The following is a 26,015-nucleotide window of genomic DNA, read 5'->3' on the forward strand; positions in this document are numbered from 1 at the left end:
GGCATTCAGAGCAGAATTTCAATATTTGCAGATAACACTAAACTCTGCAGGGTAATCAATATAGGAGGACAATTTTATATTACAGGATGATTTATGTAAACTAGAAGCTTGGGCTGATAAATGGCAAATGAGCTTTAATGGGGATAAATGTAAGGTCATGCACTTGGGTAGAAGTAATAAGATGAATAACTATGTGCTTAATTCTAAAACTCTGGGCAAAACCGTCAATGAAAATGACCTGGGTGTATGGGTGGATGACAAACTCATATTCAGTGGCCAGTGTCAGGCAGCTGCTACAAAGGCAAATAAAATAATGGGATGCATTAAAAGAGGCATAGATGCTCATGAGGAGAATATAATTTTACCTCTATACAAGTCACTAGTTCGACCACACTTAGAATACTGTGCACAGTTCTGGTCTCCGGTGTATAAGAAAGACATAGCTGAACTAGAGCGGGTGCAGAGAAGAGCAACCAAGGTTATTAGAGGACTGGGGGGGTCTGCAATACCAAGATAGGTTATTACACTTGGGGCTATTTAGTTTGGAAAAACGAAGACTAAGGGGTGATCTTATTTTAATGTATAAATATATGGGGGGACAGTACAAAGACCTTTCTGATGATCTTTTTAATCATAGACCTGAAACATGGACAAGGGGGCATCCTCTATGTCTGGAGGAAAGAAGGTTTAAGCATAATAACAGACGCGGATTCTTTACTGTAAGAGCAGTGAGACTATGGAACTCTCTGCCGTATGATGTTGTAATGAGTGATTCATTACTTACTTACATTTAAGAGGGGATTGGATACCTTTCTTGAAAAGTATAATGTTGCAGGGTATAATATATATACATACAGACACACACACGATTCCTTGATAGGGCGTTGATCCAGGGAACTAGTCTGATTGCCGTACGTGGAGTCGGGAAGGAATTTTTTTTCCCCAAAGTGGAGCTTACCATTTGCCACATGGTTTTTTTGCCTTCCTCTGGATCAACATGTTAGGCTATGGGTTGAACTAGATGGACTTCCTTCAACCTTAATAACTATGTTACTTCCTCCAGTCACCTTCCACAACAGCAGTATCGGAGGATGTCTCCTCGCCCTAATAGGGGACAGGAAACAAAAAGTTTAAATACCCCTACCCTTCCTGCAACCACCAGTGATTTTCCTGTCCCCTATGGGGCATGAAGAGGTTCTCTGATAGTGCTACCGTGGCCGGTGATCAGGAGCACTGTTACCTTTGTAGCCAGGCAGTTGAGGTCAGGGGCTCCGCTCTCCTCCTTCAGACTGCTCCCATCTGTGTCCAACACGTGACTTGGGACCTTCACCCACCCCTCTTTCGGGAGGCAAAGCAGGGCGGTGTAGTGCTCCGGGGTCCTCCTGCAGCTCCCAGCATCCTCCCTCCACCCTGCTGCTGGCGCACCGGAAGTGACGCGCGCCCGAACTTCTGGTTTTTCCCCAGCACCATACGCTGCAGCTCCCACGCGTGCCAATCAGCGTCCCGGCCCTAGGACATCCAGCGGCAGCCTGGATGGGTGTCTGACCCCCCCCAAACGGACCCCAACGAGGAGGACCACCAAACTTGCTGGAAGCCTCGGTATACTATTTATTCATGCCTAGGGAAGCCTCCAGATAAGACCTTCTGTCTGTGACCCTCTAGTCAGGACCACTGACCATATGGACGGCGACAAACCACTTCACTCTGCTTCTGCAGAGCCCAGCGCTCACCCCCCTGCTGTAAGTAGTGGGATGATGTCCCTTGCTGTCCATTTAAAATTTAAGCGACTTAGTCAGACTCTCGTTTTAGGGAGACAAGGTCTCTGCCCCTAAGAAGGATGAGATGCCCAGCTGCAAGTGTGCTGCATATACATCCAAGCTTCCCGCCACATAAAAAGAAGCTCTGCCAACCATGCACAGACGATGTTCTGCGCACTGAACAGCCCTCACTCATGGACAGCATCAGAACCCTCAGGCAGGAGGTTCAGTCCTCCATGGTGGCTTTTTCTCAGCCTCTGACATTGCACCCTCCCCCTCCTAAGAAAAGGAAGACAGCCCCAGTAGTCTCTGACTTGGGAGAATTACTTACCTTAGGTTCAGAGTACATTTGGGAGAATGAGGGTTTTGTTTCTACTTCTGCTCCCAAGTCAGACAATAAAAAAATATATCTTTTCTCCTCCAAGGATTTGGAGGAATTAGTGTCCATGGTGAGGGGCACCATGGGGGTAGAAGAGGAGGTAGAGGGCCATTCTGTACAGGATGACATGTTTGGGGGTTTGAAGCCCAAGTCTGTGAAGGGATTCCCCATACACGAAAATATTGAAATCCTTACCCTCCATGAGTGGGGCCTTCCGGAAAAGGGGTTAAACGTCCCATCAGAGTTTAAGAACCGTTTTCCCCTTGAGGGAGACTGTTCTCCATTTGAGATGCCTAAAGTCGATGTTCAAGTGTCAAGGGTAACCAAAAAAAAAAAAAAATGGCCCTACCCTTTGAAGATTCCTCCCAGCTGAAAGATCCCATGGATCGCAAGACAGAGCTTATTGAGGAAATCCTGGGACACTACAACTAATTAACTGAAATCTAACGTGGCCTCAACATGTGTAGCCAGATCCTTGTTTCTCTGGCTGCGTACCTTGGAGAATCACCTTGTACAAGGTACATCTAGGGAAGAGATTCTTAATTCTCTCCCTCTGCTCCAGAAGGCAACTGGATTCCTCACAGACACCTCTGCAGAATCTGTACGAGTTGCCGCTAGATCAGCTGTCCTCCCTAATTCAGCTAGAAGGGCTTTGTGGCTTAAATCCTGGGGAGGCGATATTACCTCAAAGTCTAAGCTTTGTGGTATTCCTTTCCAGGGTCATTATTTGGTCCAGTTCTGGACGAAATATTCGACAAAGCCTCAGATAAGAAGAAAGTCCTTTCGGAACAAAAGATCCCTAGAAAGCGTTTGTTCCCCCCCCCGTGACCAAGCTCCCCAACAAAATTACAGGGGTAAGGGCAAATCGGGATGGTGGAGTTACCCCAAGGGAGGGAAAGCCAGAAATATCCTGGTCCCCCAATCTCAAACCCCTGAGAAACAATGACTGCTCTCCTGTCGGAGGTCGACTCTTGGGATTCCTCTACCAATGGCAGATGACCACAAACCAGTGGGTCCTGTGTACCATACGGGAAGGCCTAAGATTGGAGTTCGAGAGTCCTCCTCCCCACCATCTAACCATCACTTCTCTACAATCTCCAGGACTTCAGGAATCTCTTATGCCGGATATCTTAAACCTGCTTCAAGCAGAGGTGATTTCCCATGTACCACATCGGGAAATAGAAGGTCACTATTCCTACCTCTTTCTGGTGAAAAAACCCTCCGGGAAACACCATCATAAACCTGAAACCTCTAAATCAGGTAATAAAATACCAAAGATTCAAAATGGAAATCGATCAGATCAGCAATCCCGCTGATCGGTCAGGACTGGGTAATGGTGACGTTGGACCTGAGGGACGCATACTACCATGTGCCGATACATTCAGACCATAGGAAGTTCCTCGGGTTCGCCATTTCCCAAAACAAGCGGGTCAGCCATTACCAATTCAATGTTCTTCCATTCGGAGTCTCATCTGCTCCACGAGTCTTCACCAAGATCATGTCAGAAGCGGTTATGTTTATTCATCAGCAGGGGGTCTGTCATTCCATACCTGGACGACTCTTATTGCCCCATCCGCTTCACGACTCAATCAGCATGTGACAAGGGTCCTCGACATCCTAGGATCACTCGGGTGGATCCAGAATCTGGCAAAATCAGACCTCCGTCCTTCTCCACGGAAGAAATTCCTAGGAGTCCTTCTAGACTTGGAGAAGAGAATGTCCTTTCTACCCAAGGACCGTCAGACCGATCTTGTCCACAGGATCTCCAGGTTCAGAAATAAAAAAAAAATCCCGACTAAGGGTGGTTTCACTCTTGCGTTTGTCTGCAGTGTTTTACCAAAAAAAGCATGCGTTTTTATCCCCTATATTTAACATTGAAAACACATGCGTTTTTTGGTGTACGCGTTTGCACACGTTTGTGAACGCATGCGTTTTTTACTGCATGCGTTCATTTTCTAAAATGCAACTTGTAGTATTTTTGAGGGGCGTTTTTTTGACCCAAAAAAAGCATGCGTTTACATGCGTTTTTTTGGGGGAAAAAATGCATTGGAGTCAATGGGGACGCATGCGTTTTTTTGGACATGCGTTTGCATGCGTTTTTGACACATGCGTTTTTTTTTTAAAGATTGAATTAACTGTAGATGAGGTTGTCTAGACACTGATAAGCCTCTTCCATAGCAGCAGGGTTATAAAAGGAAGGTTGGGGGAAGTTTCTGGTCACTTCTCATCAGACTCCAAAGAAGACAAACCCTGCCCGGACGCATTGTTGGACAAGACTCAGAGCAATGTGAGTATATCCTAGCCAATGCATTCATTTTCAATTTTTTGGATCTACATGTCCTAATTTCTTCTATTGTTTCCTTTCAACACATCAGAATGTCTTCTACGGAGTCTTCGTCTGATGAGGAGTTCCAGCCACGTCAATCAGAAGTGGATCACTTGAGCAAGGTAAGTTTTTTGCCCGTCAACTTGGTAAGTATTGACTGTCACTTCGACACGAGGCAATTTGATTTTTTTTATTCTATAGAGCACTTCAACTGAGGGACAGAGGTACTGAGCAGCGGAGTCAAGGTCCGGTGGGAAGACGGCAGCAGGTTGTATACCAGGCAGACTGTCCTTATTGTAATATTCTTGAATCTTCCTTTCTGTACCCTTGTTTTTCTTTAAATTTTTCTTGTATCATCCTTTTCTGAAAGTTGTCTTTCATATTCCTGCCCTTTCTCATCTTCGTGTCTTTTTTTTCCCAATGTGGTTGAGCAAACTTAAATGATTTTCTTTTAATTTTAGGTTTCACAACGGGACGATGACCGGATTGATAATGACCTGCTGATCACTCTGGTCCAGGAGCGAGTCCCGTTGTGGGACAGCCGGGATCCACAGCACGCCGTCAATAGTGTTCTCCGTCGTTTGTGGAGTGAGGTGGCCCAAGCGTTGTGGGATGGCTGGGAGAATTCCCCGCCACGGGTCCGTAATGCATTTGGTAAGTATTGCACGGCAGTGTGAAGCAACAGACCTTGGCCATGCTCTCTTGACTGTGAGATGAAAGAAACTTTTCATAGTTTCTGTCATCACACACAAGTCAAGAGAGCACGGCCAAAAGTCCTTTTTCTGACCATTATATTTTTTTGTTATTTCAGTGGACAAAGTAAGAACACGTTGGCGTTCCATGAAGGACCGCTTCAACAAGGACCTGCGTGCAGAGAAGAGTGCAGCTAGTGGTTCCGGAGCAAGGCACCGGCTCTACAAATATCACCGTGTGCTGGCCTTCCTGAGACCGGTCCTTCTCATGAGAACGTAAGTATTTCTCACATGCCTCCGGTTGTATTGCATTGAGATAATCTGTCATTTTTAATTCCACAGGATGTACTGTCTTGGTATAGTTTGGTATTAATTTTCTGTTTTCTTTTTTCACAGCACACACTGCATGACTGTCGCCCCAGGTTCTGGAGCGGTCCTTCAGCCGGCAGCCACGGACCCGTCCCAGCCATCCAGCAGCGCAGCACCAGGTGGGTCTTCCACACTCACTGGAGACCAGGGGGCTGGCCCATCAGGTCTTCCCCTTTCGCAGTCCTCTTTCGCTGCACCCATGTTTGGGGGCTCATCCCGGCAGCGACAGAGGGCTTCGGATAGGTCCCTCATGCCCGAGTTTTTGCACTTGAGCTCGGTTTTACACGAAGCTATCAAGGCTTTAGGTGACAGAATGGATGTGTCCCATAATCTCTTAGATTGCCGCAACCAGGATGTCGCCAAAAGCGTTGATCAAGTGAAAGCCGACCTCCAGAAGCCAGCTCATCATTTTTTTAATCAAATCCAACAGGGCATGTCGGAACACCTTAGCCCTGATCTCCAGCTGAGTGTTATGCAGGCCTGCAATGTTGCTTTTGTGCAGGCTATGCAGCAGAGTCAGAGTCGTAATGAGGCGGCATATCCAACTGTGCCATCACTGTCACAAGTAAACACCATTCCTACCTCTGCTGCATACCACTGCACGGCCACCTCTTTTCCCTCTACAGGTGTACTCCACTACAGCGCCAACACGATGACGAGTGCTGTTGGACATCCCACCGCCACCACCGTGACAACCGCTGCTCCGGCTTGGACCTCCTCCGCTGACACCACGATGATGCAGGACCCTGGCGTGGCTTATCGGCCCGGCCCCCTCCCGATGCAGCAGGACCCATCCATGCAATATCGGACCTGCCCACCCCCGATGCAGCAGGACCGAGGCCTGGCATATCGGACCGGACCCAACCCGATGCAGCAGGACCGAGGCGTTGCTTTCTGGGCATTACACCCCCCATGCAGCAGGACCCAGGCATGGCGTATCGCACCTGCCCCCCCCCCCCCCCCCATGATGCAGCATGACCAAGCCATACCTTTCTGGGCAGGACCCACCCCGATGCAGCAGGACCCATCCATGGCTTTATGTTCCCCCCCCCACCAGCAATGCAGCAGGACACTGGTATGGGCTTTGATTCCCCCCCCCCCCCCCCCAACGAGGCACCAGGACCCTGGGAGGGTTTTATGTTCCCCCCCGCCCCCCCCCCCAACGAGGCACCAGGACCCAGGCGGTACTCTTTCCCCCCCACTACAATGGTATTGGACTCAGACATTGCCGAGCGCTCCACAATGGAGACGGACTGTAATTGTGGAGCCGGGTCCTGACGTGTCTTCCGCCCACACTTTACAACCTAGCCCAAGAAGACTTCCCCCAACCAGGAAAACCCAATGGAAAACAGGCAAAATGCATAAAAAACAAAAAACTTTCTTATTGATTATTCCTCCCCCATCACCTACCGATGTGTCTCAACCTTCCAGTGTGTCTCAAGCCCCTCATGTTTTAAGCCCCATCCCCGAACTTCCAGACCCTTCAAGTTTTATTGCCCATTCTCCTGCCACCTCCACGGTGAGCCAGGCTTCAGTTCTGAATACCCCCCAGTTACGTCACTCAACCCCAAGCCGGCGTGGTACAACCCGCCGCGGTACAAAAAAATAAATTTGGTTGTGTTTCCTCAATAAAAAAAAAGTTTATATGCAACAATTGTTTGGTTTATTGTGTCTTTCACCGCTCTCCATACACACCAATAAACTTCGTCACACACTTATTCTTTTGGCCAAAATATCTCTAGTAGTATAAAATACCAGACAACATCTATATGTGTTTCTTTAGTATACAGATATGAGTTGGCCAAAATAGTTATTTCCATACTCTATTTTTAATTTTTAACTAGTGTAGTGTCACTGTACAAAGAGAAAATTGTGCAAATCAAGTTCAGAACTCAACTGAACCGGTCAGATGTCAAAATAGACACCTGACCTATTTAGTTGATTACTGACTTGTATATTCACCATATTCTATATAGCACATTATGTGACAATGTTTGACAAACTGATGGGACAATGGTTGGCACATGCTAACCATCTATCCTCACCTGGGCAGGTGCAAGAAATTTTGAATTCATGATCATGTATATGTTAATCATGAATTCATTATTTCTTACACTTCACGGGTATAGAGAGCGTGCCAGTCTTGACGCAATGACGTCAAGAAGATTACCAATAAATAAATTAAAATCTGGTTACATTATTATAAGTATGCGTCCCGTGTTTATATAATTCTTTGTAAACCAAAATAGGGAGTGCAACTGAGGTCAATTATAATGAAAATATAAAAATTACTACCTCATCAACTATCACCCACTCCTGGTTTTGGATTACAAATGATATACATATCTACTGCCCATATTGGGTCAACCTTTGTTTAGAGAGGAAAAAGACAGGAGACATGGTGAACACAAAAGAGTTTATTAATTAGAAAAATTTGTATCAGTATTTAATAATTGGTAAACATTAACATACAACAGGACATTTAAACAACATTGTCCTGCCATGAAACCCGTCCAATATCGGACACAAAATAGGCTGCAAATTGGTCCCGCATAAGACCAACGGCTGCAGTTGACCGCATCGGGTGATGCTGAAAATCTGGCAATGGGTGTGAAACTGGTTCATCAAGTTCAATGTGGGGTCGCTCCTTAGCCATTATATAATTGTGTAGAACCACACAGGCTTTGACCACCTCGTCCACTGTTTCCACTTTTAGATTGATGGCTGTTGCAAGAATGCGCCATTTAGCAACCAGAATGCCAAAGCTGCACTCTACGGTTCTTCTGGCCCTGGTCAGTCTGTAGTTGAATAATCTTCGAGTGTGGTCCGAGTCCCTACTAGAATAGGGCTTCAGGAGATTCACACATCTGGAAGGCCTCATCCCCAACCATAACAAATGGCAGCGGTGGGCCTTGAGTGTTGGGGAGAGGCTGTGGAGGGGGGGGGGAAATTAAAATTGTTGCCATATACCCGACGGCCCATATCCGAGCTCTTGAAGGTCTGGGAATCATTGCCACGGCCAAAAGCTCCAATGTCCACGGCGATGAAGCGACAGTCCGCTTCCGCTATTGCCATGAGCACTACCGAAAAATATTTTTTATAATAAAAAAACTCAGATCCGGTTCTGGCAGGTTTGACAACGCGGATGTGCTTCCTATCCACCGCCCCTAAACAGTTTGGAAAATCACACGTTCAAAAATGTTTTTGATATTTCCCGCCACATGTCCACGGTGGGTACAGGTATAAACTCCTCACGGAGTACATTCCATAACGCACAACAGGTGTCCACAACAATTCTGGAGAGGGTTGAGATTCCAAGGCGGTATTGGAAGTGCAGGGAAGATAAACTCTCCTGTGGCAAGAAATCTAGAAGAAAAAGAAACCAAAAAAAAAAAAAAAAAAATAGAAAACATGTCATTAAAAAATTGCACGGTCATTGGTTTAGTTTTGGACGTACTGTAATGTCACTAACGGACGTTCCTCAGGTGGAATTGCTCTACGGAGCCGTGTGTCCTATCGCCTTATGGATACTTCGACACGAGCCAGTAAATCCCGGAAAGAATCTTGAGACATTCTGGTATAATCCTGGAATTTCTCCGGGTTGGCATTCAGCTCCGCATAGAGCGTGTGATATGCTCCACGGGTTTCACGCACTTCAATGATGGGGTGCCTCCAAAACCGCCGACACCGTCTCCTTCTCCATCTTTGGCGGTTTCGGTCTTGCTCCCAAGCAAAAACACAGGCAAGGAAAATTTTGAAGCTCAACTCCAGTTTGAAATAAAAGCTCTCCATTGAAAGATCCATCATGACACCGGAAACAGTAGCAAGCTGTGAACATTTCGGTACCCCTAGGGTCAATATATTGAGAGAAAAATCACATACGCCCTCTCTATTCCCATTGGTTGTGTTACTGGTGACCATTTTTTGGTTTTTTTTTTCTGAAAATTGCTAAAAAAAAACGCATACAAAAACGCATGTAAACGCTGCGTTTTTTTGACGCACGCGTTAAACGCGTGCGTCAAAAAAACGTAGCGTTTACATGCGTTTTTGTACCATGCGTTTTTTTTAAAAACGCATGCGTTCAAAAACGCAAGTATGAAACCAGCCTAAGACTGTCAATCCTGGGTTCATTAACATCATGCATCCATGCAGTCTCCTGGGCCCAAGCCCATACGAGAATACTCCAATCGCACATCCTGACGTACTCAGGACACCAGATGGCTTTAACCAGGAATATTCCCCTTCCCTCTCGTGTGAGATCCTCCCTCTCATGGTGGCTGAACTCTCAAAACCTACATCGGGGAGTCAGCTGGGATCAGACTCCTCTCAGAGAGTGCTCACAACAGACGCAAGTCAGAGAGGTTGGGGCGCCGTGATAGAAAGCTCACTTTCAGAGGTTGTGGCCCCCAGATGTAAGACAGTTCCTCAAATCTGAGGGAATTGAAAGCAGTGGCAGAGGCGCTAAGAGCCGCATCGGTCTTCATTCAAGGTCACTATGTACGGGTCATGTCCGACAATCTGTCCACTGTGGCCTATCTCCAGCACCAAGGGGGCACAGGACACTCGAGCCTGAAGTTAACTACTGGAAGGATTTTTTCCTGGGCGGAAAATCACCTTCTGTCCATCTCTGCAGTACATACAAAGGGATTGGACAATTCCCAGGCGGATTACCTCAGCAGGAGGGACTTCCATCCAGGGGAGTGGTCTCTAAACCAGGATGTATTCCTAACCCTAGTCCAGAGGTGGGGAACTCCTGAGGTGGACCTGTTTGCCAACAATCGGAATACAAAATCAAACACCTTCTCCCTGACCCCCTCAAATGAGGCAGGGACTGGACGCTTTCTCCCACCCCTGGAGTTTACCCTGGCATATGCCTTTCCACCAATACCATTGCTACCCAGAACGTTACAGAAGAGTCGGATAGATCAAGTTACAACGATTCTGGTAGTCCCATTGTGGCCAGGAAGAAGCTGGTTCAGCGCATTAACAAGCATGTGTCTAGAAAGCCCGATTCTGCTTCCCCAGAGACGCGACCTTCTTCAACAGGGTCCCCTGACCCATCCAGACCTACACAAGCTAAAGCAGACAGCCTGGTTACTGAAGCAGAGATCCTGAAAGCCAGAGGACTCTTGCAGGAAGTAATCGAAACCCTACAGAAGAGTAGGAAGCCAATAACTAATGCCATTTATGACAAAATATGGAAAAAGTTCTCGTCATGGTGTTCCCCAAACAGACCGGATCCTTTCAACCCAAATATTGCACAGATCCTTCAATTTCTCCAGAAAGGCTTGGAACTGGGGATTTCACCTAGTACCCCAAAAGGTTCAGGTTTCAGCTCTTGGGTCTTCGTCCAGCATCTAGCAAACCACCGATGGGACAAACGATTCATAACATCGGCAACTGGAATCCGTCCGAGACTCCAGGTCCACACCCCTCCTTGGGACTTGAACCTAGTGTTAAAAGGTGTGACCGGGGACCCCTTTGAACCCCTATCTGCCTCCAGCTTAAAGATCCTGATTCTTAAAACAGTCTTCCTGGTAGCCATCACTACTGCCAGGCGTATAGGGGAGTTACAGGCCTTATCAATCCAGGAACCATTCCGGACTATTACCACGGATAGTATAATACTCAAATTAGATCCTTCCTTTATGCCTAAGGTAGTTTCAGATTTTCACAGAAGTCAAGACATCATTTTACTCTCATTCTGTCCAAATCCCTCTAAGCCAAAAGAGGAGGCCTTCCACACCCTGGACGTCCGCAGAGTGGTCCTGTTCTACCTCCAGACAGAAAGTTGGAGGCTGGATCAAAACCTGTTCATCCAGTGGTCAGGATGAAATAAGGCCAAGAAAGCTGACAAAAGCAAGATCGCTAATTGGATTAAACAAGCCATTAGCCTTGCATACTCCTCTCAGAAGCTTACATCTCCAGCTTCACTGAAAGCCCACTCCACCTGTTCAGTCTTGACTTCCTGTTCAGAGAGGGGAAGTGCATCAGAGCAGATATGCAGAGCCGCCAACAGGTTGTCAATCCATATATTCACCATACACTATAGGCTCAACTTCAACAGGGACCTATCGTTTGGCAGATGCGTTCTACAAGGGGTTGTCCCTCCCTAAAGAAATTAGCGGTTGGTATTACTCCGATACTGCTGTCGTGGAAGGTGACTGGAGAAAATAGAATTAGTCTTACCGGTAATTCAGTTTCTAGGAACCTTCCACGACAGCACCAATTTCCCTCCATATCTGATTTATCTATTTGACAATTCCTGCACTTAAGTGGTAACTATACATGCTACGGTGTCCAGAAAAAACACTGGTGGTTGCAGGAAGGGGAGGGGTATTTAACCTCTGCTTCCTGTCCCCTATTAGGGCGGGGAGACATCCTCCGATACTGCTGTCGTGGAAGGTTCCTAGAAACCGAATTACCGGTAAGACTAATTCTATTATGTTACAATAACTATGAATCTCATTTGAATGTCCAGCCATACTGTTGAAGTTTAAAGCCAGTTAGTGAGATTCCAGCTAGACTCGCAGTTTGTTTTTACACTTTAAGGAACTAGGTGGCATATAATCGGATATTTAGTACTCAAACCATGAAATACAAAGTAATGGATTATATTTCACCCCCTGCGGGACCTTTATTTCGGCACACTTTCCCCTTCTGTAGTTAATTGACACTCTGCTCTGTCCTCCTGTTCATTCGGAGAAACATGATGTGCACATCTTTTCAGCCAGTATAGATCGGAGCTGCCATGTCCTAGTCTGGTTCGGGCTCTCAACCCATGTGTAAGATGGTGACCTCAGTGGTCATTTGCATCTTCCTTGGTTTTAAAAGGAAACAGATTCTAACCAGTGTTTATGAAAATGGTTTTGTGTTGCATGGAACTTTATAGGCATCAAGATACCCAATTAATTTAAATGCATAAGGTCTGATGAATCAGATATTAGGGAAAGTTTAGGACACACGATGTAGGAGTAGCATTAGATACAAGACAGGATTCCAAACTGTTCAGTTATGGACACAATAGGGATAGAAATTGTAGAGCCAGTTAATTGTCCATAGAACAGTGAGTGTTGGAGGAGTGAGTTACCAAGGGAGGACTTCCTGTTTTAGGGGTCAGAGTTAGCTGGAGAAAATGGTGTGTCATAACTGCAATATCAAGGTAGTGCTAGAGAGGAGGAGGTAGAATAGACGAGAGGGCCACAGCACAGGGAAGCACAATGCTTTGGGGAAAAAGCAGAATGTGGATGGCCACCACCATGGTCAGCAGTATCCCCTGGATAAATCTAGCGCCTACTGCCCAAGTCAGGTTCGGACAAAGGAGCCTTTCATCTCCCAGCAAGAGGAGCTGGTGGGGGAACCAGAACAGGAAAGTAATGTAGAAGCATTGGGACCGCAGTGCCAGGACGAGCATCTCAGAGGCCAGAGGAGCCAACATTGAGAGGGATAGCTCAGGCTGTAAAAACCAACACATGCTGTACAGAGACTGCCAAGGACTGTTATTAAATAAAGTGGACCTGTTAAAGATGAAAAGCTAGTCTGTTCAGGAGTGAGTGATGTCCCCTGGATTTGGGACCATAATCTGCAAATGCGAGTTTTGCTTAATACTCCCACAAGACGTGACCTCTTACCGTGGGGTGCACTAACACAACTGCCCCACGCCCATGACCACCACCCTGGCCACCTCACTCGCAGGAACCACCATTGACTGCAGGGGAGATGGTGTCTGTACAAGAATTGGCAGAGTCAGTTATAGTTTAGCTTCACCCATTTTCCCCCCAGTGAGTTGCTGCTACACTAGCCCAACAGGGCTTTGTCCATAATATACAAGGTGGATGGCAAGTTTAAAGATAGTTAGCCATTTATCAGTCAAAAATAAAAAATCCAGTTGCAAGTCTTTCCTTTTCATAAATTAACCTAGATTCTTAGAAGATTGTGTTGTTACCAGCTGACAGGTCGTCCCGTTTACAGGGTTTGTAGCTGTGAGAAAGCTCATGTCTAGGAGACAGTTGTTGGATTCTAGAGGGTTTAGCTCGTCTCACTGCATTCTATGGCAGAGAAGTAAAATAGGATGAAGAACAGACCATTGTTATAAAAAGGATGGCAATGAAGACTCCAGCAGAAAAGGTTTTCCCAAGAAGATTACATCACTCACTCTATACCAGTACAAATTGTGGCTGTTTAACCGAGGCACCGGCAAGAATTCTCAATAAACCCAATGCGAGATCTTACCCAGAAATTTCACTGTGCTCAAATTGTAATTGTGGTTTACTGAACAGTACAGACGTTTTCAGAACTGGCCGAGTAATCCAGGATGAGGAGTCCTAACTATATAGCAAGATACTCAGCAGTTGGGGACCTCCATAACTTGGCCGATCAGTATCCAGGAGACCGAGCTATCAAATGGCTTAACAATGGAGTATAACTAATGAAGAGCAGCGGAGAACTGATGATGGCAGGAATTCTATCTATTAGTAGAAGATATCTACAAGTCCTCTGTCCCCTTATATCAGATACGTTTTCCTGTTCAGCTGTGTGATCTCCTGTTGTCTTTCTTAGGTCGGCATGCAGGAGGACATGTTGAAGCGCTGTGTTCCTCAGATCGCCAGTGCTCTGGACTTTATGCACAACAGAGGAATGGTTCATCGGGATATCAAGCCGAATAATATTCTTCTGATGGACACAGAATGTCACTGGATAAAGCTGGCAGACTTTGGCCTCACCAGGCTCCAGGGCACATATGTTCCTTTTGTGCCCTGGTATAAACCCTACTATGCCCCAGAGCACTGCTGCTTAAGACCAGGAGATCAGCTGTTGCTACATCCTAGTCTTGATGTCTGGGCTTTTGGTGTAGTTCTCCATGTTGCTCTTTTTGGACTCTTCCCTTGGCGTGGAGCAGTACGTGGGGATCAATATTATAAAGGGTTTGCCTGGTGGCAGGTGGGAAGGGATCTGTCAAAGGCTCCACAGAAATGGAAGAAAATTTCAGTGAAGGCCAGAGAAATGTCCAGCGGGGGGGGGGGGGGGGGGGGGAGGCTGTAATAAGCGCAGATAAATGAAAGCCCCCCCATGACTGTGTTGCCAAGGGGAGTGGGAATATTTGAAAGTAAATAATGGGAGCAGTGGATTGGTTCAAGGGGTTGGAAAGATGAGGGGGCGGGTTTTGAGGGCAAAAGTGCGGGAAGGGTCAGTACATGTTACAACAGCGGAGAGAGATGACCCACCCTCCCTTGTTTTTTGGATTTGGGTGTTCGGTTTGGGATGAGGGGAATTTGGGGGTTTCATGGGGTCATTTTCTGTGTAGGGAGTTCGAGTTTATATTGTTGTCAGTGGCTGGGGTTCTTGGAGTTGATGTTTTATGGGGTTGATCTGGCTTTGGTTTACGGGCTCTGGACGGGGAGTTTACCTTGGGAGCTTTGGGGTTCGTTTGCCTGGAAAAACGAGTTACATGGTGCCCTCGAGCTGGTGGTTACGGCTGAGGGTAAAAAAGGTTTTTCGTTAACTTTGTGTGGGCTTCTGCCTATTGGGTGCCAGATTTTTTAGCTCCAAGAACCCTCCCCTCAAGTTTACACAATTGTATAAGTGGTGTTATGTTTGTTTTGTTAATAAAAATGGCCGCTGTGGCCAGTTTATCCAAAGAAATAGTGGTCCTGTTTTGATTTAAATGGTACTAAACAGTTTTATGGGGGTCAGGGTACTGGGTAGGAATATTGTGTCATTAAGAAAACGACCAATCTTGGTGATATGCAGCCATGGGAGCTGCTGGAAATAAATGCCTGTCAGAGGCTCGGCCATTGACATTCTGAAGTATATGCACCTGCCGTGGAAAGACGAGGCATCTTCAGAGACCAAAGCAACCTGATATGTTGAATCTATGACCTAAAAACTGCAATATATTTATTTTTTAATCATTAATGTCTACCAAGCATGGGAAATATTGTAAATACCTAAATAAATGAATAAAACTGACTTGCATCTTAGTAATGAAGAATGTTTGTCTCGAGAAAAACAGAAAGTTATGTTATGGGTATAAGAATATGGGACGCTCCCAAAATATTTTAAGTTATTTTCAAAAAAGTAACAACGCTATATAGAAAAAGCATTGTCATGGTCATAACGACTCACAGAATAAAGATAACATGAAAATTAACTCACTGAATGTTCACCTGCTGTGGAAAGACGAGGCATCTTCAGAGACCAAAACAACCTGATATGTTCAATCTATGACAACACAAGTCATTGCAGTTTATCAGCAATGTCTGCTAAGCAGCCGGGTAATTATAATAAAAGACTTGTGTCATACTAATGATGTACATACTAGTGATGTACGATTACAGGGTTTAAAGAATTAGCCTTCTTGCAGGTCAACACTGAACAGTGAACTCGTTAACATTAACTGAACATGGGCAGAACATGGTGATTTTACACTAAACTTGCCTGTAGGAAGGATGAGTAGCAGACCCACTACAGATCTGGTCACGGATAGAAAAGACCCCGATTAAAGGAAAGGAGGATTCAATAACACGGCCTTAGTGTACAATATGTTTCAGAAAGCAGTCACAAAACCGTGTAACACAGGAGTCAGCGTGGGTCTATTGGACAATATGGACCTGCTGAACACTGACAAACGGTAAATATGGTGCTTGTAACAGGAGACAGATCCAACCCCATATACAAGATGCATAAAGAACAAGCCTGTAACACGTGAGGCCATTATTGTTTGTACCCCTGGGTCTGGAGTCCCATCAATAGTAGAATTGCACAAACCCTGAGCACCAAGTGCATTGTCCATCACCACTGTAGATGAAGTGCTATAATCCAGGGAATGGACGACACCTGTAACATGTGGTGTCCAGCAGGCTGTGGTGTTCACCCCGACCCTCGTTTTACAGTGTTTATAATGTGCGATTGCCCTGTGCCACCATATACTGTATTGTACACAAATCAAGGCAGTTTAATTTCCATCATTTTTTAAATTTGGGTCTTTTCTGTTACTTGATCTTCCCGATGGGTCTTCAGTCTGTCCAAACAGATAGACATGTATTCACTATGTGGGAGATTCCCTTTAGTTATACAAGACATTTATATTATCTGCACGTTCTTTGGTTCCTTTCTTTAGCCATTACAGATATGGAACTGGCCAAAGTCAGCACCTTCATAGTCACCCCACAAATGCACCCGTCAGATCACAGCCAGCTTCTCCTGAAAATGTACTAGAATCATCTACACAATTTTGAGCAGCGCGGCCTCTCACCTGTGTCCCTCCTATAAATGTGTCAAGTTGTCAGCAGAAAAACCATGGAGTTTCCCAGCTGATCAGAAATAAAGGAGACACCACTAACAAATGCAAAAATCCAAGCAGTGTGATTAAAGCTGTGAGACCTCATCATCTACTATTTCATGCAACAATGGCCATAACACAACCATCAAAAGAAACAATGGTCGATTTGATTATGGGAGTTAAGCCGTACACAAAACTTTAAGAACAACCTCAAAACAAGAAACAATTTAACTACCCAGGTCTGATGCCTATGAGACCTCAGAAAAAAAAAGTTACATCTCCACCAAACTGAACACCAAGACAACTCCTGCGTATCATGGCACCACAGGGGCACAGTCTGCAAGAAAAGCAACACATGCAAAATGGCAACATCTGGCTCAAGCATTTCAGATATTTCAACATGCTCTAAAATATCCTGCCGTCTGATTGGATAGAGCACAGAGACAAAGGCTGCAGTAGAAAAACTGCTATACATTTGCAAGCTACTCATCCCCCTCACACCAGGCTTGGAACCAAGGTCTCTGTTATGAAATGTAATTCAGTACCGCAATGGACAAAGGGGTCAGTGCACATACAGTGACCTGGCAATAACCCAAAAAATAAGAACGAGCTCTGAGACGTGGGAACTCTGTTGACCGCAAACCCTAATCCTCTCCAACACAACTAAAGGCAGCCGTGGATTGCGCCTATCGCTGCCTATGCAACTCGGCACAGCCTGAGAAACTAGCTAGCCTGAAGATAGAAAATAAGCCTACCTTGCCTCAGAGAAATACCCCAAAGGAAAAGGCAGCCCCCACATATAATGACTGAGTTAAGATGAAAAGACAAACGTAGAGATGAAATAGATTTAGCAAAGTGAGGCCCAGCTTTCTGAACAGAGCGAGGATAGAAAAGGCAACTTTGCGGTCAACACAAAACCCTACAAAATCCACGCAAAAGGGGCAAAAAGACCCTCCGTACCGAACTAACGGCACGGAGGTACACCCTCTGCGTCCCAGAGCTTCCAGCTAGCAGAAAAAACAAATTGACAAGCTGGAATAAAAAAAAAAAAAAAAAAAAAAAAACCACCAAACAAATAGCAAAGAGGAACTTCGCTATGCAGATCAGCAGGCCACAGGAACACTCCAGGAGGAAACAGGTCCAACACTAGAACATTGACTGGAAGCCAGGATCAAAGCACTAGGTGGAGTTAAATAGGGTAGCACCTAACGACTTCACCACATCACCTGAGAAAGGAAACTCAGAAGCCGCAGTACCACTTTCCTCCACAAACGGAAGCTCACAGAGAGAATCAGCCGAAGTACCACCTGTGACCACAAGAGGGAGCTCTGCCACAGAATTCACAACAGGTCTCCTTATGGAAGTGAAGACAGGAATGTAGCAACCTGGGAAAACTGGTCACCAGCATGCTGAACAAGAGGATCCTTAACTTTCTCACCAAGCCGTGTCCTCAGCAAGAGCCAAGAAGGGTTAATCTCAAACATCAACTGCTCAGTTGCCAAAAAACCTAACCACAACTTCCATCAGTGTGGCACAGGACTAATCCTGAAACTGTTGATCAAAAATGTCTAAAACTGAGAAACGCTGCAGCTTGAGGGTGGTTTGGAGAAGGTCTCATGTCCAACATCTACATCAATGACCTGGCCCTCCATGGCTGTTGTGAAAGTCACTGGTAAAGTACTGGAGAAGAGATATGTGCCACTACGCTTAATGGCGTCAGTGATGTGAAACCAGAGTATTTTCCTTCAGCACACAAAAGAGTGGTGAGGCTTTAGCCAAGTTGCATAAATGGGCTGGTTTTTATGTGGGCATCCATAGAGTGGGTGGGAGGTTGTCCACCTAATCACCACCTGCAGAGCCTGCACCACTGTTTGCTGACAGGACCCGTGTGATGTCACAGTCATGTGACTAGTCACATGGTATAGGACTTCAATAGCTGGGCTCCAGGTGCAGTCGTGGCGAGAGGATTCTCCAGTGGTTTGTGTCCTTCGGAGCAGAGGCTGAACCTGTGGTGCCGCAGAGCGTGCAGCTCCCCCACGAACACATGGGCTGAGTACAGCATTTGTTTTGTCACTTTGTCAAGAGGACCATATTTATTTTCCTTGCTTGGTTTATGACGCCTTTAATAAGCCAAGCATGTTCTTAAATGAGAGAGTGTTCTGTTTCTACCTCCGGCGACCGAGTGAGACACTACCACATTGTATACAGATGACCTCCTGCTACTGTCTCCAACTGAGAAATGCCTTGAAGACAACTGGCAAATACTTCAGAAGTTCAGCTCCTTTTGGACCCAAACCATCAACCTACAGAACATCATGGTGTTCCAGAGGAGGCAGACAAGATACATTCATCTCCATACAGCATAGTCAACCTGGGCCTGGATATTCAGCAGTCAGGTAAGGCTGGGGTCACATTGCGTTTTGGTCAGAGCGCTAACGGACAGCGTTGCACGGCGAAATTAACGCCATGCAATGCGTCCGTTAGCGCTCCCATTGCCCGCAATGTACCAGCACATTGCTAGCGCGTGTCATTTTCGGCACGCGCTAGCGACGCGCCGGTCTTTTGTAGCGCGCCTCGGACGCCGCTTGCAGCGTCCGCGGCGCGCCCGAGGTCTGTTCCCCGCTCTCGCAGATCGGGGATCTGCGAGAGCGGGGACGTTAACGCGACCCCGAAACGCGACCCTTTAAAAACATTGCGTTAGTGCAATCCGTTTAGCGCTAGCGGATTGCGCTAACGCAATGTGACCCTAGCCTTACGTCTCAAGCCAGTCAGGCCTCAATGAGAACATTCAATTTTGTTATCAGTTTAATAAGATGAACTTTGGTTTTAATGCCATTACTGACCATCATATTGTGAAGGAAATCTATATATCATGTAGATATCACTTGCATGTATACTCCTTTATAATCATATACTCAAACGCAAATATATCTATATACTCAGCTAGTTTATAATCAATTGCTCAACTTGACCACATGAGCTAGGCCAGGTCGTTCCTCGGTACTTTCCAGACACCCAAAAACCAGAACTTAGGCCAGATATCTTGAACTAATGTCCAAGAATCCTGCTGAATAGCAGGATAAATGTGACAGCTACAGTTTAGTTGCTTAATCAGCATTCATATGTTCATTAATCACAATATTCCATATATTTAGATAACCAATAAGAGAGGAGATTGACAATACGGTAATTAACTAACCACCCCTTTCTAGATGCAATTATAAATCCATGCATGTACAATAAATCACCAGTATTGATGGAATGTTTCTGTCACCATAGTGTGCAGTCCATTCTTGATGAGCGCTCAAAATACTCTTATTGGGAACGGCCGCAGCATACACAGGAATAGATTTATCCAAACCAAATTTCCATAACAAAATGGACCCCGAATAGCCCGCTTTCATCTACTGACCCATACGGGATTTAGAGATTATATTTATGGGGTTTAATTATCCATATTGAATCAAGGAATAACATTTAATGAACTCTATGGTTTATACATTACAGTGGCTATGGCAAAACACCAGGTTTTATTGTAGATAGTGAATACATCAGGATTTTTACATTGTTCTCTGGTTCTGGTCATTTTTTGAGGTTGTGCCACATATCAAGGAGCATTTAGTCCCATAGTGGACATTTCTCCATCCCCTCTAAGATGCAGGTTCCACCTTTTATCGTTAGGGATCAGTCTACTGCTGGCTGTTCCATTACAGGTCCCGTGTTATTGCCATTACACGCTCTAAGCTGTATACATGGTACCAGATGTGACACTACCGGGCTTGCGCACATGTCTTCCATGTTGGTTCTAGTGTAACGCCATCATGTTACATTTCTGGTTGTTTGTATATATGGGCACAAATGGAGCGCACATCACTAGTGGAGACAACATAATGTTATAATATTTACCACCATGTGTTATGCCGTTCTGACAACTAGACCCCCACTAGAGCCCAACTTGCCCCCCAAGGAAGAAGAGACTGCAAAATGCTCATCGGGGATTCTCTGTTCTGAGCAGCATCATATCCCAGGTCCAGCAGTCACCAGTGCTTCTCACTTTGTCCATCCCATTTGTAGCGGCTCACAGCTGAACATTCATTCCCAGCCTTGTGTGCACATGTGTTTCAGCACATCTCCATTGTTATTTTAGTGCCTCATTAGCCACCATGTTTGGTGCCTAATCCACTGTGATTTTTATATGTGGGCCATTGTGCATGCTTCACTGGGCACCTCCACACAAGCAATGCTCTTCCGGGGATATTTGGCAGCCTAATATTTAATTATTTTCTACAATATATTTTTTTTTATTTTGGGTGACAATATATATTTTTATACAACATTGTCATTTTTATTTCACCATTTTGCACATATGCATTAGTCTTTCTACTCGCTTTGCCACAATCATTGTTTTAAGTAACTTCTGCTCGGCTGTTCCTCTGCTTTGTGTTCATTTATCCATTTCACACACACACAGTACTAATTTATTCATATACATTAAATATTCTCATTTTTATCCAGTTTTCATACTTCCGTCCTTTTTGGATTAGTGTATGATTTTGGAAGTCCCCTTATTCATAATTATGTGGTCATCTATTTTGGGTACTAATGTGTTGTATTGATGCTCTGTGGCAAAATGCAAGTGTTACGGATCCACTCAGCACCCAGAATATGTTGTGCAGTTATATGTATGTATAATAGGTTCCATGTGAGATGCATGTCCCTAATGCATCAGTCCACAGCCTGCGCCCCTGGGCAGAGGGGACACGATATTCCCCTTTTGTCCACCCCCCACCTTTGTAATTCCCACAGTAAATATCGGCAGGCTCCGGGCACCTGCGCCTATTGTAAAGTATGTCTGGCCTGCCACTTTTCTATTCGCCTGTCCTGTGTATCTGTGTGATATATTCTGTGTCCTGTGAGTAAAGTGTTGTCAGACTGGAAATACGTGGAGAAGCAGTGACCTTTTATATGCTCCCATGTAACCAAGGAATTTCAGCCAGCGTCCTTCATTCAGACTCCAGCCAAAGCAGAGTGGACCTCCTAAAACACGGGGTGGTACTGAAAGAGGTACCCCAGCTTGGTAGACCCCGTTACAGCAAGGATTTACCTTGAGCAAATATTAAGATTAGTGACAGCATTGCCCTTACACCCAAGTGACACGACTGATCTGACCAGACTGGAATTCATCTCAGATACAGGGACGATTGTGGCATGTATATAGACACCATGTCCTTTACAGCAGTGTTCACCACACTTTTGGCCTCTGGGCTGTGAAATAATGCATCTTGTACCCCGCAACAGAATTTGTGATTAAACTATTTGAGTTTGTACTTTGCCACAATTTTTCCATCTTTAAAGGCAGCTACCCCCACCAGCTTAGGGGCACTGTGATAAGGAGCCCTTGTGCTCCCATTTAAGTCATTTGCCCCTGGGCTGGTGGGACGATATGGTGGCATTTCAGGATGGGGAGGGAGTGTCATCTGGGGGATCCCTGCATCTTATATTGGGATGATACATTGCCCACTTCCTATGGTCGGGTGACAGGACCTCCTTTGAGCTATTTGTACAACAGCTAGACTAATGACCTGGGTAGAGACTTGTTATACAATCTTAAAAGGAAAGAAATGCCCCTTTAAAAGCCACAATTTTCCATAAACCTACTGCAACCAACAGTTTTGAGATGGGAAAGCACTCACTCCACATGCCTTAAAAAGGCATCTCAAAAACATCAATTCCTTGGGTTATGGAGGAATTGTTGCAAAAGATTTCCAGCATTTCATATGACCACACCTTAGGGAATAGATCGTCACTTAGTATCTGAACCGCCCACAGCTCCTGCCCATTAGGGTTCTAAGGTGAAACCCAAGAGTGGACCCTCTGGGTCATGGCTCCAGAGCCCCTGAGGACGAGTGGACCAGATGGATCCACCCCCTATACAGGGAGTGTTAGGAGCAGGTCCAAGGGGGATGTAACCACAACTGCCAGAGCCAGAGGGACGACTAGGGTGAATCAAGGAACAGAAACACTGGTCTCAAAAGGGGAAGGAAGGAAGACAGAACCAGGAAGGTCTGGGACAGAATGGCTGAGAGCTGCAAGAAGGAAAAATCAAGTAGTTAAGGTGGAACCGTTAAGGGATCAGGCTAGGAAAAACTAAAGATCCAAGAAATACAAGAGCGAAGGACTACAGAAGACACTGAGCTGACATGGCACAGACTGAACGGACAAGCACGGTAGGGGACAGCACAGAGAGAACCCAACAGGCAGAGACATGGAAGGGGAGGACTGGGCAGAGCCAGAAGAACAAATAGGCACGGGACCTGGGGATGAGAGGACACCAGCAAGAATGCAGGCACCGCAACAACGATACACAGGCGTCTTACCGCAGTAGATGCTGGGATGAAATACCCGGTGGGCGCTGCCACTGGGTCATGACCTCCCAGGAAACCTAGCGGCAGAAGCACAACTGCACATGCGAGAACCGCTGTGAGCCCGAGAAGTCAGGCAGACAGTGGTGAGGGACAATGTCGGGGATGTGCCGGGTGGAGAAACACAGGTAAGTATCCAAAGATGGATGTGACACTGCCCACCCACCAATACTGAAGGATACACAGACACTGAGCGTGACACCCAGCCACCCCACTATATTCTTTATGAGTGGACTATAATGAGACGTGGACTACTGTAGTGTATTCTGTGGAGCCCTGTAAATAATAGTGTGAAGCTGAGCCTTTATATATCTAGTGGGGAGACCACACTATACACCATATGTGGACTATGAGACGTGGACTACTGTAGTGTATACTGTGGAGCTTTCTAGTGAGTGCTGCACCAAATCACCTAAAGCCTGGAGATGGACACTAGAGGCTGCATCCTATAGTCCCATCTGATGCTTGCAGGAGCCGTTTGGATGAACGAAGGAGAGCAGAGGGCACCAGCTCTGCCCGCAAAGAACATGATCCCAGTGCTGGCACTTACTCCACCAGTGTGTACACCGCTGCAGCATACTGAAAGTTGTGTTTGTGCAAGAACAAGCATAGACGGACTACAAAAATAAAGAGCCAGAGGCCATAGATCTCAGGCTACCCCCACATTATGTAGCAGAGTGCACCAACCGGAGGTCTGTCTGGTGGGGCAGATTGTCAGTCCAGGCCGGACCAAACACCTTGAAGTTAGCAATTGTTTTGCACCATTCTTTACAGCCATCGCTTTATCAATGGGAACAAAGTTATTTGAGGGTTTTGTTTTTTGGGAGGTATGCATTATGGTTTTGGAGACACACCATACATCTCAGGCACCTGTCTAATCATACAGATCTGGAGAATCATCGTCAGGTCATTTACCATATAGTGAAGATGGAAAATAAACCCAAGGACAATTCTTTAATTGCACATTTTTCACAATGGAAATTGTTTCCCTGCTTTCTGGTGCCACACAACATTTATGGCAGAGACACACTAAGGGGGGGGAGGGAGGGGAAGTGAAAATATAAAAAAACCTTCCCATAATTAAGGTGTAAACCGAATACGTTTTTACAATTAGTTTAATTCAGGTAGTTGAGCCTGCCATCATGTGATGTATTGCAAACTGCATTGCACAATATTAGTCCCCCATGAAGCCCAGCCATATTCTGAGCTTCACAGGAAGAGGACAGTGACAGGAGCAGGCCCAAGGCAACCAGCAATGCTGTCACCGGGGAGGGGGATGTCATGGATTTATTGACTGCTTTGTAACTCCTAGTTGTGCTGTCAGTAATTGTAAGCAACTTTTTGAAGAAGAAAAATAAAACCCAAGTCAGAGCTGGCACCAATCACCATTACATGCGCATGCCAGCTGTGTAACCGCTCCACACATCCAAACCCTCCATATGATGGACCCAATTGGTCATCGGGTGGTCAGTATCGGCATGTACAAGAGTAAAAAAAATAAACAGACCTGATCAAGATATACAATAAAATTTGCCTAAGGCCATTAGTTTAAATCAGTAACATTAGACAGACCTTGTTCCAGGCTCTCCATTAGGCAGGTCTCCACCACCGTTGGCTTCTACACAGGACTTTTGGCTCAGAGCCAACTGGGTGGAATTCATGGAGTAGTTTATGGCAAGAGTCAAGCCAAGCTGGATCCATCTTCAGGACAACCATGGACAGACACAGAAGGTAGAATTGACACCCAATATCTGGATTTAATTATCAGGAGGTCAGTCCAAACCCAAGTCACACAGGCCAAAGTCAGGAGGGTTTACAGAAGCAGAGAACAATCAGGATAAGCTGGGTCAAGATAAAAATATAAGTATGAAGGAAAAGCACCAGAGATGAGGAAAAATACCAGAAATTACTGGCGACTCCCAGCAGTATCCTGAGAGCTTAAGTAGGATGTGGTACTGTGTCATAAGCCGCTGCTCCTGGTGATCTGCTGCACCGCGAACTCCTCCATTCTGCCTGAACAGGCTGCAATACAGACCCAAGTATCAGCATTCCTGACCGAGACCTCTCCTCTACCACCAGTGCCACCATCAGAATGAATACAGCCAGCAGACGGACACCGGTGGTGCCAGCAAGGGCCTTCATGATCTAGGAACATATCAGAGCAGGTTCATTTCTGACTTTACCAGTACCTCTCCTATTATTGGGGGCCTCTGGACCCTTCTATTCAGGTTCAGAGAAGCACTCGCAAGGTTTCCAGATTACGGGTGGATATCAGCTAGAGCTTGTAGTTTGGGCCTTACACTATTCAGACATTGAAGCCAAGTGACAGTTTAGTAAATCTGTCCAAATACCCAAACAGTTCTCCCATTAGGGGAGGTCAGATCAGCAATGAATACCTTGGAGAGATGACCCAAAAATTAGGAACCTGGTCAGAGTTTGGCCCAAGATGGAAGCAGCTTCAGGAGAGCCCTTCCGCTTTCTTTTAACCCACCAGGTCTGAAGGTCATCCCAATAATAGAGGAGAGTAAAACCCATCTGGTTATCTGAGGTTTAGCATCTCAGCAGATTTTAAAAATTGGATTTTTGCAAACGTTGCTGAGTGATTTTATAATTGGACCCAGAAGAGGGAAAAAAAAAAAAAAAAAAAAGCCTATACCTTCCATGCTGGCGCTGCTCCAACCGCAGCAGCTCTTACTCTCCCAGGGCTCACGCAAGGTTGTATCGTCACACGGTCACTGCGCCCAGTCAGTACTGGCTTCACTCTCCTGACGACAGATGTATATGTAATC

Source organism: Ranitomeya imitator, chromosome 1, assembly GCF_032444005.1.
Source record: "Ranitomeya imitator isolate aRanImi1 chromosome 1, aRanImi1.pri, whole genome shotgun sequence".
Taxonomy (NCBI): domain Eukaryota; kingdom Metazoa; phylum Chordata; class Amphibia; order Anura; family Dendrobatidae; genus Ranitomeya; species Ranitomeya imitator.